Below are 17,801 nucleotides of genomic sequence, written 5' to 3' on the forward strand. Positions count from 1 at the left end.
TTTTCATCAAGTCCTCACCAGTACTTATTATTTCTTGTCTTTTCTACAATAGCATTTTAACAGATGTGAGGTGATATCTCATTGTCGTTTTGATTTACATTTCCCTGATGATTAGTGATGCTTGGCACCTTTCCATGTACCTGTTGGCCATCAATATGTCTTCTTCAGAAAAATTTCTGTTCAACTCCTCTGCCTATTTTTAAAATCAGATTGTCATTGCCATTGTTTTTTCTATGAAGTTGTATGAGTATTTATATATTTTGCATATTAGCCCCTTATCTGATATAAAATTTCCAAGTATTTTCTTCTATTCCATATATTGCTTTTTCATTTTGTTCATGATTTGATGATTTCCTTTACTGTAAAGAAGGATTTTTGTTTGTTCATTTGTTTTAGTTCAGTTTAATCCCACTCATTTGTAGCTTTTTCTTTTATTGTCAGATCTAAAAAATCATTGCTAAGATCCATGTGAAGGTTCTAACCATCTATGTTTTCTTTTATGAAATGAGAATGTTTGGGATAGCCTATTTTGGACAATGAACAAGACACATAATTAAATGGAACATGGCTACCTACCATACAGACCATAACAGCTTGAGCAAACGAGCTCTTGAATTCATCTAGTTAGTTGGCATTGGTCTAGACATGCCTAGAAATCAAAACCCAACACTTGACTGTTAGAAAACCAGAGAACCTGTGACCATGTCTGGCTTCTCACCAGGATCTTACCTAAAACAGTCCAAGGAAAGCCAAAACAACCACTTGAAATGCATATATAACAATGATGACAAATGTTTTTAAGTATTTACTCTGTGCCAGGGTTTATTCTAAGTACTTTGTTGCTCTTCTGTTTCCATGCCAATAATAAGACATTTATTTCTTAGGCTACCTTCTTAGTATCTTGGTATAGGTGGATGTTCTCAAGATGGATTTCAACTTCTTTAGTAATAACTAGTACTATTCTGTTCATAGCACTTGCGAAACACCATTTGTATGTTTGAATATTATGCCAGAAGAATTGGTAAACAAATAGAGACTTTTTTTTTCATGAAAGTGAACTCCACAAAGCAACATAATGACCTTTTTTTTCCTTACCCAGAAACTTATGTTTTACTTTTTCACATTTCCAGAATCCTTGAGTAATGAGTTACAGAAATTTTCCTTTTTTAATGAGAAGCATCATAAGCCATCTTGTGATAAGCATTATCACATACCATTAAACACATTTCTAGAGCATCTTCCTGGGTAAAGCAGACTTTACAAATTGGAATATACTCTATGGCTTCACTGATAAAAAATTTGTTCAAAGAAAATAAAATGTTAGGAAATCACCTAAATATATAAAACATATCTCTGTCAATAAAAGAAAACAATTTATATAAAAATTCCCGTTATTTGAGGCAGTTTCTAAAATAGGTTCAAGAAAGCATAAACATCCATCTTGCAAAGGTCCAATGTCTTTGAGTCACTTCTGATGGGAGTGTCACCAAATTGAAATGTTTTAGATAAAGACTGTTGCTCCCTGGTGGAATTCTAGTCACCAAATCAGGATGAAGTGTCTTTATGAGAGATGTCTTGCCCTCTAATATGCTCCAAGTTAGCCTACACTTTAACTGGTGTGCTTTGCTTCAGTTTGGTTCCAAGCCTCCATATTCCCTCAACGACCTTTGCCTACAGGGATCGTAAAGTCCTCACTACTTATTAATTCCAACTGCTGTAGTTCAACTCATACACTAGAGGCTACTTCATTTAAAATACTTGAGTTTATTAATTGTAGAATGTAGGTACTGAGTATTATGCCAAGTTTTTCTTGATTCTTGAACTTTGGACATTCAAGAATGGCAATTTAAAAATCAATATGTGTTTAGGGATATTAACCAAATTAACATTGCCCTCCTGTTCACATCCTGCCTTTAATGAGTCTTTTTTTATTTTCAACAAGACTGAGCATTATAATTATTTATGCCTCAATTAGTCAGATATAGCCAATTGCTTTTGTTCTATTAGACTGCGTGTTCGATTCAAATTGCATGTCTCATATATCATGCGCCTGGAGTTGAGTTACAGAACAAAAGGCAGACACATTTCCTATTCCACAGTTTCCTGAAATCCTATTGACTTTTAAACTTTACTGTTTTTCTCAAGATATCCTCCTAACATCAATATTCTGTGGAAAGCCACAGATTTTGTTTTATTTCAAAGTCTTTTGCTAACTTCCTGAAGTGATTGTGATAAACAGTAAAGCATGCAAAATGTCTGCTAAGTGGTTAGTATAAGCTCACAACTGCTACCTCTCCACTGCAGTGGGACAACGTAAGGTTCAGGGAGATTTTGCCCCTGACTTTTAAATGTTTATAATATTTAAAGACCCTATTTTTTCAATATAGGGTTAAAGGTGTAACTATTTAATTTCATCCAGAATTTATAAAGAGCCAAGGATTTAATCAATTGAGATTGATTTGATCTCCAACACCATCCAGTAATAACTTCTATGAAATGTTAATTAAAAATAAGAAAATGTAACATTTATTATTTATTATTTCCTGTTCAAATATTCTTTAGACAGCTGATTGGAAAAAAAGTCATTATTTCTATATTTTTCATCTTGAAGTAAGACAAATGCAAAATTTTCAAGACATTGTCTTAATGTGTCAGTCATGTTACAGTTCTGACAAAGGCACAAGACAGACAACTTAGGCGGAATTGGACCTTACTTGATTTAAGTCATCACTTTACTAATTGAGTCGTGTCTAATATTCAGGACAATATTGTACAGTTAATCTTCCCTCTTTACTCAATTATTAATCAGAAATAGATTTCCCTTTCCTGATATTAAACCTCTAAGAGCAGAAGTGTTGTTACTGGATAAAGTTGAAAGACTATTTTGACACATTTTAAATGTGATAAATCTCACATAATGATGTCTAGTCTTATTCTTAGCTATTTTTAAGTGGCTTTTATCATAATCATATGAACACATGCAAGTACACACACATGCACACATATGTGCTCTTATACACACAGACACACACATAAAAAGTCTGCAACCATAGATTTCAATGCTTGCTATTTCTGGACGCAGTATTCCCTTTTGAAGAAACCTTCTTTATTTTTATTTAACCCATCTGGGCTTTTTCTCTTATTATCACTAGGGAGTTTGACAACAGAGTTAAGCACCTGAGAACTTTTTTCTCTTCTTTTGGTTTGAAAATAGGTATTATCCTCTGAAGTTGTAACAAAATTGAATGAGAGGGCTAAAATTCAGAAGTTTTACAACTCATTCACATATTAGAATCATGCAGGGGAGCTTTTAAACCATCCATAATTGGGAGGTACTCTGAGAGATGTTGATTGCATAGGTGTGGGGTAGTGTGTTGTATGATATTTCCAGAGAGACACATAGAGAAAGAGACTTATTATAAGAAAGTGGATTGCACAATAATGAAGGCTGGCAAGTTCTAAACCAGTGGTGTGGGCGGCAGTCTGGGGATCCAGGAAAGACGAGGATGCGGCTGAAGTCTGAAGGCTGTCTTCTTCAGAATTCCCTCTTGCTTTGGTAGGCTGTTTTTTTTTTTTTTATTCTACTCAGACATTCAGCTGATTGTATGAGGCACACACACATTATGGAGAGCAATCTATTTATTCAAAATTCACCAATTTAAATGTCAATCTCCTCCAAAAACACTCTCCAAATTGACACATAAAATGAACAATCACAAGTCCACCCCTTTTCAACTTGGCATCTATATGAATCTCCTTAAACAATATTTAATTTCCAAATGGAGATGACAAAAAGTTCATGACACAATTATTCAGCATATAAGCAAAAACACAATAACCTTTTCCCCAGGAAAAGATTCATTTAGTCTTCTTGACCTTCATAACCTAAATACTAAGATGTAAGTTAATAATACTTAAATACTATGACATTGTGATACAGAGTCAATATGTCTTATGTTACAAAGAAGATAAGAGGGGAAAGGAAACAAAGACTATAAATATGTGTGTGTGTGTGTGTGTGTGTGTGTGTGTGTGTGTGTGTGTGTGTGTGTGTGTGTATATATATATATATATATATATATATATATATAGAGAGAGAGAGAGAGAGAGAGAATACTCATGACAATTATAGTCCTTGTCCTTATAACTGGTCTTATGATTGTAGTTAGTATTCACAACTACCTTCTCAAACACCCCTTCTGAATTTCCTTTACCTTTACCTCAGCAAGCACCTCAGCCATTTGTGGGTTTTTTGCCTGGTGAGTTACCCTAACTTAATTCCCATAGAGTCTGGGCCATTAGTAGTCCTGCTTGGCTTGGTTTGTTGTAGATTTCCATTTACTTTAATCACAGGACATGGTGATACAGAGATACTCTTAAGAAATCTCCTGTAAACCAGACATACTGTTCTTGACCTCCACTAGGCTGGAGTATCTGCCCAGTTTCCCCTTGGGAGTCAGGATCAGCCATCCCAGCCAGCACAGTAACTCCTCCTTTGCCTGTTGATGTAGAGACATGAGACATTCAAAATGACCAGATAGCCGTCTTAACTTTCAGCTCAATAGACTCATTGTTTCTCCTGGTGGAAACATTCCTCCCTTTGGAATTAAATCTAGGCCATCAGAATGTAATATGACAGGAATAGAAAACAAAAATTTTGCTAGTAAGTCATTAGAGGTAATAATGAATGGTACCACTCCCTCTTATACTCCTTGATCTTGGACCAGTGAATTCTGGCTGTGGAAGAAAGAGCACCATATATATTGGACAATGGTTCAGAACATGCACAATCTCCTGGAGAAACCTGCCCTAGCCCTGCAAGTTATTGTCATCTAGATAGCACTGTAACTGAGTCTCCAAGAGCTTATTCCACTATTCTATCAAGCCAGCTGCTTTAGGATGGTGGGGAATATGGTAAGACCAGTGAATTCCATGAGAATTAGTACCTTGCTATGTCGTGAGTTCCTTAATCAAAATAAATGCTGCATGGAATGTCATGATGGTGAATAAGGCATTCTGTGAGTGTCTGGATGTACTGCCTGGAGGGTAGTCTTGGAAGAAGCATTTTGTGCAGAAAAGGCAAATTTGTATCCAAAGTGTCTATTTGAGTAAAAACAAAATGTTGCTGTTCCATGGGGGAGTAGTCCAGTGTAATCAATCTGCGACCAAGTGGCTGGTGGATCATCCTGAGGAATGGGGTCTGTGTTAGGGAAAAAAAAAATAATAAAAACACGAATGTGTCCCTACTGTGTTTCTCTTTATTCTCTCACTATACCACACTCACAACAATTCTGAGACTTCTTGTCACCAAATGAGTGAGATTATTTTCCCCCACACCAAGCCATTCTCTCTATGACACCATCTGGGTGTCTTAGAATTGGACTCAGTTCTGATACTATGTACCTGGAGAAAGCATCAGACCCCACAGGTTAAGGGCTCAAGTCCCACAAGTCCAACTTCAGATGCCAGTCACAAGTAGTGTGTCCCCAGTATCTACAACTCTGTCTGACTTCGCTACAAACTGGAGGTTCCCATGACCTCCTTCTCCATGGATTCAATTATTTGCTAGAGTGGCTCACAGAACTCTGGTAAATACTTACACTTACTAGTTTATTAAAGGCTATGATAAAGGATAGAGATGAACAGCCAGATGAAGAGATACATAGGGTGAGATCTGAGAGGGTCTTCGAGCACCGGTAACTTCTGTCCCTGTGGAGCTGGCTTCTATCACCCTTCTGGAGTGAATGTGTTTACAACATGGAAGGTCTCTGAACTCCACACTATCGGGGTTTTGATGGAGTCTCCCTCGCGTGGGCATGATCAATTGTTAACTCCCTTTCCAGCCTCTCTTCCCTCTCTAGAGAAATGTGTATGTAGTGGAGGGGAACCTGAAAATTCTAAGCTTATAATTATGGCTTAAGCTTTCTTGTGACCAGCCCCCATCCAGAAGCCATCCAGGAACACACCCAGAGTCACCTCATTAGAACACAAGATTATCCCAGTACTCTTATCACTTAGGAATTTAAAAGGGGTTTAGGAGCTCTGTGCCAGGAACCAGGGGTAGAGACTAACATATATTAATATATTATCTATTATCTCATGGTGCCGTATCAGAGGCTCAGTCTTGGTCTTGGCTGCTGGCTGATTGGCTGTTCACTAGTGACCATAACCAGATCAGCCTGGATGAGTAGAAGTCCATGTTGCTGAGCCCATCTAACTTCCATCCCTGCCACCATGGCCACTTGGTTCATGTCCTTGGGTAATGACAGGGGTGGCCGGGGAAAGAGGCTTACTGGTAATAGGTTATCCTATCCATTTGTTACTAAAATCTTCCTTTGCTGAGGCCACCCTTTAGTGAGCATTGACATGGGACACAAATGTCTTCACATTTTCCCCATTCAGAGAGGTCTGTCCATATACCCCTTTCCCAAATTTTCATGTCATCAATCTTCCAATCACATTCCTTCTACGTTTCTGACTCTTCAGCCAAACCATTGCCCACCACCCTTGAAACTCTATATAATCACAAATCTGGTAATCTGTCCTTCCAAGAAAAATAAATAGCCAGGTGCAGTCCTTGATGTTCTGCCCACTGAGAGGAATTCCCTTCACCACTGTCCTTCAGGGATGTCCCAGGGAGGGGCTGAGTGCTGCAGTTGTCCATCTGTGAACTAGGTCCGAGTCTTCTGTTCCTCTGTCAGCTGATCACAAGGAACTGCCCATGGGGGCAGAGATGCAGAATGGGAGAGAAGGCAGTGTAGCAGGGAGTGGTGACCATGTGCATTTGGGCCACTTCCACATGTGCCTTACCTGTGCTTTCAGAGTCTGCTCGTGTCTGATCTCACTTATATACCTCTTCCATTTGGTGATGGATGGCTGCTGTGGGCACCCAATATTATGGCTTGGTGGGTCAGATAACACCCAGTTCATGATCGGTAGCTCAGGTCACATGGTAATGCAGTGGCCCATGAGTGAGCATCAGTCTTTACTAAGGCCCAGTAGTAGGTCCAGATCTGTGTCTCCAAAGGTCAATTATCTCCAGAGGATGCAACACTTTGCTTCAAAATTCTAAGGGTCTTCGTTGTGATTTACCTGTACTGTAAGTCTCCTACATACAAACCTTCAAGTTGTGAACTTACAAAGATGTGAACATGTTTACATGCCCAATTACCTAAGTTAGTTCAAGTGTCTGGTGTACATTGTCACGTGTGCCTCCTCTACAAGTGGTTGTGTTTTTGTGTACTTTATTGTATAGTACTGTATAGAGTATAGTAGTATAGTATCTTTATTTCAAGCCCAGGACCTCTGGAAGCAAGTGTAAAAGCAGCAGTGGTATCTGGTACTACTGTACTTTTCAAGGTACTGTACAATAAGATTAAAATATTTTCTTATTTTTTGTGTTTGCTTGTTTTAATGTATTATTTGTGTGAAAAGTATTATAAACCTATTAAATTACGGTACTATATAGCCAATTGTGTTAGTTGGGTACCTAGGCTAACTTTGTTGAACTTACGACCAAATTGGACTTATGAACGTGCTCTTGGAACGGAAATTGTTCATATGTAGAGGACTTTCTGTAGGGGCTGTCAAAGGATTCAAGCATGTCCTCCTCTCTAGGTGACACTTCGAGCACCATTGGATCTGCTGGATCACATGGCACAATTAGCAGAGCAACTTGCAAAGTGATCAGGACCTGTTGCAGAGCCTGATGTTCTGTTGCTCTGAGCCCCACTCAACTAGCAGCTTTCCAGGTCACTCAGTAAATGGAGTAACACACAAAAATGAGGAATATGTTGCCTCCAAAATCCAAACTAACACGCTAAGTTGATATCCTCACATCACTGGACCCCTAGAAATTTTACTGAGGTAAAAGCACCCTGGATTTTATTCAGATTTACTTTACATCCTCTGACATGCAAATATCTTTCCAGTAAGTCTGGAGCAGTTGCTACTTCTTGCTCCCCACATCCAAGTTGTATAATGACATCAGTGTAATGCACCAGTGTGATGTCTCATAAAAGGGAAATGTGATCAAGATCCCTGTGAACTGAATTATAACATAGGGCTAGAGCATTAATGTACCTCTGAGGTAGAACAGTGAGGATGTGTTGCTGGCCTTGTCACTGAAGGCAAATGGATTCTGATGGTCTTCATTAGCAGGGATGGAGAAAAAACCATTTCCCAGATCAATAGCTGAGATCCAGGTACCAGAGGATGTGCTAATTTGCTCAAGCAAAAGAACCATACCTGGTATCAAGGATGCAATTGTAGTTACCTCTCGATTAAGCTTATGATAATCGATTGTCATTCTCCAAGATCAACTTGTCCTCTGCATAAACCAAAAAGAGTTGAATGCTGGTGTGGTAGAAATCACCAACCGTGCATCTTTCTAGTGCTTGAGGGTGGAACTAACCTCTGCAATCCCTCAAGGAATGCAGTATTGCTTTTAGTTTACCATTTTCCTAGGTAGAAACAGTTCTAGTGGTTTCAACTAGACCTTTCCCACAGAAACAACCCTTGCTGTACATGTCAGGGAAGCAATGTGAGATTTCTGCCAGCTGCTGAGTATTTCTATTCCAATTATTCATCTGCAACTAGAGAAATAACCACAGAATGAGTATGGGGAGCCAGCGGACCCACTGTAAGATAGCCCTACACCAAAACTACATCGATTACCTGACACCCATAAGTCCCTGCTTTGACTGGTAGACCACAGTGACATCTTGGGTTTTCTGAAATTAGTGTCAGTTCAGAGCTGGTGTCCAGTAGTTCTCCAAAGTTCTGATTACTTCCTTTTTCTCAATTCACAGTTACCCTGGGAAAAGGCCATATGTCCCTTTGGGGAAGGCTGGGAGAATGACCAACAGTATAAAGTTTTGACAGCATATGAGGGTCCTTCCTTGAGGAGACCCATTCTCTCATCATTAAAATGTTCTGGGTCTGTAAGCTGGTTCAAGTGTGGGAAATGATCGAGGGACTGTAACTCTTTGGCAGGTTAGGCTTTTGCGCACTTGACCTAGAACTTTTCTGCTTATACCGATGAAGTAAGAATTTAGTAGGCTTCCCATATATTTCACTTGTAGGAACACTATGATCAATTAGCTAACTCCCTAGGTCTGTGGGAGTCAAACTATCCTGATTGCTATTTGACTCCACTGTCCATGGCAGTAACCATGCCCACCTTGTCTTTGGTGGTCAAGGACCATCACCACCACTTGGCCCCTGGGATCCAATCACTCCCACTGCATTTAGGGTCCCCAATTCAGTGTCCAAAGTTCCCACTGTGAGATCTGGACCACAGAGAACAGCAATCACAGAGTAGTAAATTAAGTAGTTCCTCCTCATGGATCATATTTTGTACCTCACTTTTAGAGTCCTGCTAAAACTTTAGTGAAAATATAAATCTAGAAGAAAAGAGAAGTGGTGGGCATGGATTCTGAGAAGAAGCAACATTATCTTACAAGGCAATTGCCACACTGTAGTTTCCATTATAGTTTGCTCTAGAAGTGGAGGGTGAATTTCCTCAGACAAGCGTGGAGACTCTGCTTCCATTGGCAAAGGAGACTCATCAGGCCTTAGTGCCCACTTCCTCAGGGTCTCCCCTGGTGTCCCCGTTCCAACTTCAGGATCCCATTCCTTCACAATCAATGTCATAACTTTAACAGTAGACACTCTGACAGGGTAGGAATTCAATATGCCTTGTAAGTCCTTCACTCAGGATGAGGTTTAGTTGGGTTTCATTGTCAACAGTCTCAGCCCTAGGTCTACGGAAGACAAAGGTCTCTTTCAGGGCAGACATGGAAGATTTCGGATCATCTGTGCAGTGTTTGAGATGGGAATTTGAAACACTGAGATCATCCTTTTCTTTCCCTCCTTTCTCCAATGTCATGAGGTACAACCAACCAATCTTTCTTTCTTTCTTTTTTTTTTTTAAGATGTAGAGCAAATTAACTCGCATTTAATGCTAGAGTAAATTGAATGTAAATTGGAAGAAACTTTTTTTAACATCTTTATTGGAGTATAATTGCTTTACAATAGTGTGTCAGTTTCTGATTTATAACAAAGTGAATCAACTATACCTACACATATATCCCCATACCTCCTCCCTCTTGCTTCTCCCTCCCACACCCTGTATCCCACCAATCGAAATGGTCAGAAAGCACCAAACTGATCTCCCTGTGCTATGTGGCTGCTTCCCACTAGCTATCTATTTTACATTTGGTAGTGTATATATGTCAATGTCACTCTCTCACTTCGTCCCAGCTTAACCTTCCCCTTTCCCTTCCCCGTGTCCTCAAGTCCATTCTCTATAACTGTGTCTTTATTCCGGTCCTGCCCCTAGGTTCTTCAGAACCATTTTGTTTTGTTTTTTTGTTTGTTTGTTTTTTTCTTTGATTCCATATATATGTATTTGCATATGGTACAGGTTTTTCTCTTTCTAACTTACTTCACTCTGTATGACAGACTCTAGGTCCATCCAACTCACTACAAATAACTCAATTTCATTACTTTTTACAGCTGAGTAATATTCTATTGTATATATGTGCCACATCATCTTTATCCATTCATCTGTTGATGGACACATAGGTTGATTCCATGTCCTGGCTATTGCTGCAATGAACATTGTGGTAAATAACTAGTTTTGAATTATGGTTTTCTCAGGGTATATGCACAGTACTGGGATTGCTGGGTCATATGGAAATTCTATTTTTAGTTTCTTAAGGAACCTCCATACTGTTCTCCATAGTGGCTGCATCAATTTACATTTCCACCAACAGTGTAAGAGGTTTCCCTTTTCTCCACACCCACTCCAGCATTTATTGTTTGTAGATATTTTGATGATGGTCATTCTGAATGGTGTGAGGTGATACTTCATTATAGTTTTGATTTGCATTCATCTAATGATTAGTGATGTTGAGCAGCTTGTCATGTGTTTGTTGGCAATCTGTATCTCTTCTTTGGAGAAATGTTTATTGAGTACATCTGCCCATTTTTGGATTGTTTTTTGTTTTGTTTTGTTTTGCTTTGTTTTATTTTGTTTTGTTTATTTTAATACTGAGCTGCATGAACTGCATGTAAATTTTGGAGATTAATCCTTGGTCACTTGCTTCATTGGAAAATATTTATCCCATTCTGAGGGTTGTCTTTTCATCTTGTTTATGGTTTCCTTTGCTCTGCAAAAGCTTTGAAGTTTCATTAGGTTCCATTTGTTTATTTTTGTTTTTTATTTCCACTTCCCCAGGTTGTGGATCAAAAAGGATCTTGCTGTAGTTTATGTCATGGAGTGTTCTGCCTATGTTTTCTTCGAAGAGTTTTCTAGTATCTAGCCTTACATTTAGGTCTTTAATCCATTTTGAGTTTATTTTTCTGTATGATGTTAAGGGGTGTTATAATTTCATTGTTTTACATGTAACTGTCCAGTTTTCCCAGCACCACATATTGAAGAGGCTGTCTTTCCTCCATTGTATACTCTTGCCTCCTTTATCAAAGATGAGGTGACCATATGTTCGTGGGTTTATCTCTGGGCTTTCTGTCCTGTTCCATTGATCTATATTTCTGTTTTTGTGCCAGAACCATACTGTGTTGATTACTGTAGCTTTGTAGTATAGTCTGAAGTCAGGGAACCTGATTCCTCCAGCTCCATTTTTCGTTCTCAAGATTGCTTTAGCTATTCAGAGTTTTTTGTGTTTCCATACAAATTGTGAAATTGTTTGTTCTAGTTCTGTGGAAAATACCATAGTAGTTTGATAGGGATTGCATTGAATCTGTAGTTTGCTTTGGGTAGTATAGTCATTTTCACATGTTGATTCTTCCAGTCCAAGAACATGGTATATCTCTCCATCTTTTTGTATCATCTTTAATTTCTTTCATCAGTGTCTTATAAATTTCTGCATACAGGTCTTTTGTCTCCTTAGGTAGGCTTATTCCTAGATATTTTCTTCTTTTTCTTGCAATGATAAATGGGAGTGTTTTCTTAATTTCAGTTTCAGATTTTTCAGCATTAGTGTATAGGAATGCAAGAGATTTCTGTGCATTAATTTTGTATCCTGCTACTTTACCAAATTCATTGATTAGCTCTAGTAGTTTTCTGGTAGCATCTTTAGGATTGTCTACGTATAGTGTCATGTCATCTGCAAACAGTGCCTACAGAAGTTCCTTTAGCATTTGTGGTAAAGCTGGTTTGGTAGTGATTAATTCTCTTAGCTTTTGCTTGTCTGTAAATGTTTTAATTTCTCCATCAAATCTGAATGAGATCCTTGCTGGATAGAGTAATCTTGGTTGTAGGTTTTTCCCTTTCATCACTTTAAATGTGTCCTGCCACTCCCTTCTGGCTTTCAGAGTTTCTGCTGAAAGATTAGCTGTTAACCTTATGGGGATTCCCTTGTGTGTTATTTGTTGTTTTTCCCTTGCTGCTTTTAATATTTTTTCATTGCATTTAATTTTTGATAGTTTGATTAATATGTGTCTTCACATGTTTCTCCTTGGATTTATCCTGTATGGGACTCTCTGTGCTTCCTGGACTTGATAGACTGCTTCCTTTCCCATATTAGGGAAGTGTTCAACTGTAATATCTTCAAATATTTTTCTCAGTCCCTTTCTTGTTCTCTTCTTCTTCTGGGACCCCTATCATTCGAATGTTGGTGTGTTTAACGTTGTCCCAGAGGTCTCTCAGACAGTTCTCAATTCTTTTCATTCTTTTTTCTTTATTCTGTCTGCAGTAATTATTTACAGTGTTTTATCTTCGAGGTCACTTATCCATTCTTCTGCCTCAGTTATTCTGCTATTGATTCCTCTTAGAGAATTTTTAATTTCATTTATTGTTGTTCATCATTGTTTGTTTGCTCTTTGGTTCTTCTAGGTCCTTGGTAATGGTTTCTTATATTTTCTCCATTCTATTTCTAAGTTTTTGGATCATCTTTACTATTATTACTCTGAGTTCTTTTTCAGGTAGACTGCCTATTTCTCCTTCATTTGTTTGGTCTGGTTGGTTTTTACCTTTGTTCTTCATCTGCTGTGTGTTTCTCTGTCTTCTTATTTTGCTTAATTTACTGTGTTTGGGGTCTCTTCTTTTCAGGCTGAATGTTCATAGTTCCCATTGTTTCTGGTTTCTGCCCCCAGTGTCTAAGGTTTGTTCAGTGAGTTGTGTAGGCTTCCTGTTGGAGAGTACTGGTGCCTGTGTTCTAGTGTATGAGGCTGGATCTTGTCTTTCTGGTGGGCAGGACCACGTCTAGTGGTGTGTTTTTGGTTGTCTGGGCCTTATTATGATTTTAACCAGTCTCTCTGCTAATGGGTGGGGTTTTGTTCCTCTCTTTCTAGTTGTTTGACATATCGTGTCCAGCACTGCAGCTTATTTATTGTCAAGTGGAGCTGGGTTTTAGCATTGAGATGGAGATCTCTGGGAGAGCTTTTGCCCTTTGATATTACATGGACCTGGGAAGTCTCTGGTGGACCAACGTCCTGAACTTGGCTCTCCCACCTCAGATGAACAGACCTGACACCCAGCCAGAACACCTAGACCCTGTCAGCCACATGGTCAGAAGAAAAGGGAGAAAGAAAGAAAGAAAGAAAGAAAGAAAGAAAGAAAGAAAGTTATTATAACAAAAAATACAAATATTATTAAAATTAAAAAAAATAAAATGTATTTTAAAAAGAAAGAAAGAAGGAAGAGATCAACCAAACCAAAAACCAAACCCACCAATGATAACAAGCACTAAAAACTATAATAAATAAATAATTAATTAATTAAAAATGGATAGGCAGAACCCTAGGACAAATGGTAAAACAAAGGTATACACACAAAATCACACAAAGTCCACTGCCTCAATTTTGGGATGATTCGTTTTCTGTTCAGGTATTCCAGAGATGCAGGATACATCAAGTTGATTGTGGAGATTTAATCCGCTGCTCCTGAGGTTGCTGGGAGAGATTTCCCTTTCTCTTCTTTGTTCGCACAGCTCCTGGGGTTCAGCTTTGGATATGGCCCCGCCTCTGCATGTAGGTCACCTGAGGGCGTCTGTTCTTCACACAGACAGGATGGGGTTAAAGCAGCAGCTGATTCTGGGGCTCTGGCTCACTCAGGCCAGAGTGAGGGAGGGGTACGGATGTGGGGCAAGCCTGCAGTGGCTGTGGCTGGCGTGACATTGCACCAGCCTGAGGTGCGTCATGCATTCTCCCAGGGAAGTTGTCCCTGGATCACGGGACCCTGGCAGTGGTGGGCAGCACAGGCTCCCGGGAGGGGAGGTGTGGATAGTGACCTGTGCTTGCTCATAGGCTTCTTGGTGGCTGTGGAAGCAACCTTAGCATTTCATGCCAGTCTCTGGCGTCTGTGCTGATAGCCGTGGCTTGCACCTGTCTCTGTAACCTGTTTAGGCAGTGCTCTGAATCCCCTCTCCTCACACACCCCAGAATAATGGTCTCTTGCCTCTTAGGCAGGTCCAGACATTTTCCCGTACTCCCTCCCAGCCAGCTGTGATGCACTAGCCCCCTTCAGGCTGTGTTCACGCAGCCAACCCCAGTCCTCTCCCTGGGATCTGACCTCTGAAGCCAGAGCCTCAGCTTCCAGCCCCCACCCGTCCCACTGGGTGAACAGACAATCCTCTCTGGCTGTTGAGTTCTGGTTGGCACCCATCCTCTGTGTGGAAATCTCTCTGCTTTGTCCTCTGCACTTCTGTTGGTGTTCTCTCCTCGGTGGCTCTGAAGCTTCCCCCACCCCAACCAGCTGCCGTCTCTCTAGCCAATCTTATTATACTCATTAATTTGACAAATTGTTTGAAAACATCATATAACTCATCACACAGTTCCTTGCCTCCTATTAGTGTTTGATCAGGAGTATCCATTGGTGATAATTTGTGTATCTTTATTTTCAGATGATATCATGGACTATCAGCCTTCTCTTTACTGTTGGAAATAGAGTCATTAGGGTCTTTAAATCTAATCAATTTTGAGAGCCAATTGCTAGAATTTCAAAACCTATTCAGAAAATTCACCCTTATGATTTTTTTGCTCCAGAACTACTCTTGGTACCAAAATCTGTATCAGTCAGTGTTCTCCAGAGAGGCAAAGCAGTAGGATGTGTATACACATATAGGCAGAGTTTTATTATAAGGAATTTGCTTACATGGTTATGGAAGATGTCAAGTTCCATATATGTAGTGTGAGCACTGGCAGCTTGCAGAGCGAAGCAGAGCCAGTGGTGCAGCTGGGGTCCCAGGAGAGCTTGTCATGTCGATCTGAAGTCTAAAGGCATTTGGGTGACTTATAAACAGTATGAATTTATTTCTAACAGTTCTGGAGGCTGGAGGTTCAAGATAAGGTTTTCAGCATGGTTGGGTGAAGGTACTATTTCAAGCCACAGACTGCTTACATCTCACTGTCCTCAAATGCAGAAGGGGCCAGCTCTCAGGGTTTCTTTTATAAGGACACTAATCCCATTCATGAAAACTCCTCCCTCAACACCTAATCACTTGCCAAGCCACCACCTCCCAATAATATCACCTTGGGGGTTACAATTTCAACAAATGAATTTGGGAGGGACACAAATATTCAGACCATAGCATTTTGTTATGATAACTAGAACAAAGCTAAACTTTAAGAAAACCTCTATATTAACATTTAGGAAAAAAAAAAAAAAGAACCCTCCCAAACTAATTAAATTCTGATAGATAAATGAATGCATATTTGAAAAGATTGAAAGAGAAGAGGACACAATCAACACAACCAAAGCAACCAACCCACACTTGCTTGTTTTCCTTTAAAAGGATGTTGGATGTACATAGAAAGTATTGGCTATAAGTAGACACCTCAGCACTGTACTGTTACCTAAATATGAACTTGTTTTCCACTCTGTGTACCTCATGACCAGGAGGGAGGCGCTAGGATCTGCATTCCTATTACTACTACCCTATTTGAGCTCCATTCAGAGCTCCCTGAATCACAGCAGAATTTCCTCCTCCTGGACTTCCCTCCTTATCCTTGTTCACGAAGACTAGGGTCAGTGACTTCCTCTCCAGGCTCCATTCTAAGCCTCCTGTGTCTTTATGGAAACATGAGCTTGGAAGGCAGAGGGAAGTAGGAGAGGTAGAAAGGTACTGAGTCCAAGAGGAGACAAATTCCTCAACCAAGAGTCTCCTGAGGAATGCAGGTGTGCATATGAATGAAGATATGTATAGGAGTCTGGCAGGGGGTGTGGGTGGGAGGCATGAGTCCTTGCCTGCAATTCCTTCCATAAATGCATCAGCAGTGACCAAGTCTGGTTTGGGGGTAGGCAGCTTCCCTAAGAGGTCTGCTGAGCAAGCCTTGTAAATTGCCAGTGGTCAGACCTAGAAGATCACAGGTAGCCTTTGCCTGGAGCCAGCTCCACAGTCACCAAGCTGCTGTCCAGGCACCCTGGACCTCATCCTTCCCTCCCTTTCTTTCCCCTTCACCCTCTACCCCTAACTGACCATTACAAGTGATCAGTGTTTCCCTCCTAAATATGTCCTGATATATGCCCGGGTCTGGGCTGCTAGCACACACCTGGATTCCTGTGGGAGATGTCCATCAGGAGCTCTGGCTGCAAGGCTCCCTGAGGTCTGTCCTTCACTTCCAGGCAGCGGTGCCTCCTGCTGGGACTGGCCCTGAGCTCTCACTCCCCTCAGGATCAAGTCAAAAACTCTCCTGGTTTTATGGAACTTCTTCTGTGCCTCCCCTTTCTCTAACTTACTTTCCAAGCAGCCCTGAACCCCACTCACCTTCATGGTAGCCACACATCTTGAAAGAAACACATTTGCTCTCATTTCCGGGACTTCAGAACACAGCTTTCTCTGCCTGGAAACACCCATCTCTCCTTCTTCAGCCAGCCCACCCTCCAAGGTTCACACCCACTCTGTCCCACTCACTCACTACTATCCACTTCAAATGTCATTCTAGATGTATTTTCTTTGAAGTATTAGAACAGTGCTACCTAACCATGCCAGGGTTTGATGTTCTTTAAGGAGTATGTTGTCATCTCTTAATTGTCTATTCATTTGTCTATAGTTCTCACTGTCATGATGCTCTGCGGGAGGGGATGGGGCGTGCTGTCTCACTGTGTCACCCCCAGCACAGTGTCTGGATGTAGTTGTGTTTAGGAAATAGTTATTGAATGGATGAAATTAACAACTGCTAATTAAGCTTTAGCTTTCAAAAATGCATGTAAGCATGAACTGGAAAGGAAATGTTGTTAATAAAATAAAAATACAATGTATAACATGTCAAGGTATAGTGCTTATGAAAAAGAAAGTTTGCAAATTGTAGTTCCCATGTAATTCAAAGTGTTTACCAAGAGTGTAGATGAATGCTTGCATTCCTTAGATAAAAATGCAAGTCGTTGTTTTGAAGCTTGAAGAATTTTAGAAAGTAACTCAAGTAAAAACTAAAGTTTATTATTTTTCTTCCCCCACTCTCTTGAACAGAACTGAAAATTGATGTGTCCCTCAGAGATAAAAAGAAAGGTTGCTCTCAGGCTCAATGTCTCCCAAGGAACAGAGATACCTTTATTTCAGAAAAAGAAAATCTTTAAACTTGCCTTCTCTAGTCACTAGGCAGTATACTAAAAATGTTTAGTTATCAGAGTGTGAGAAAGAAGAATATATGTATATAGATTGGAACTTTAAAGTGATAGGAGAGCAGAGAGACACACAACTGAGAAGGATCTATAGGTTTCCAAGGCACAATCAGTGAAAATAAATGGAAAACAGACCCAGCAGCCACGGCCCAAATCAAGCAGCAACCGTACATTTTACCTGCAGGGAAACTCTGGAGGTCAGAATTAAGCTCAGGAA

Source organism: Mesoplodon bidens (genome assembly GCF_964165515.1).
Source record: "Mesoplodon bidens genome assembly, chromosome: 9".
In the NCBI taxonomy this organism is placed as follows: domain Eukaryota; kingdom Metazoa; phylum Chordata; class Mammalia; order Artiodactyla; family Ziphiidae; genus Mesoplodon; species Mesoplodon bidens.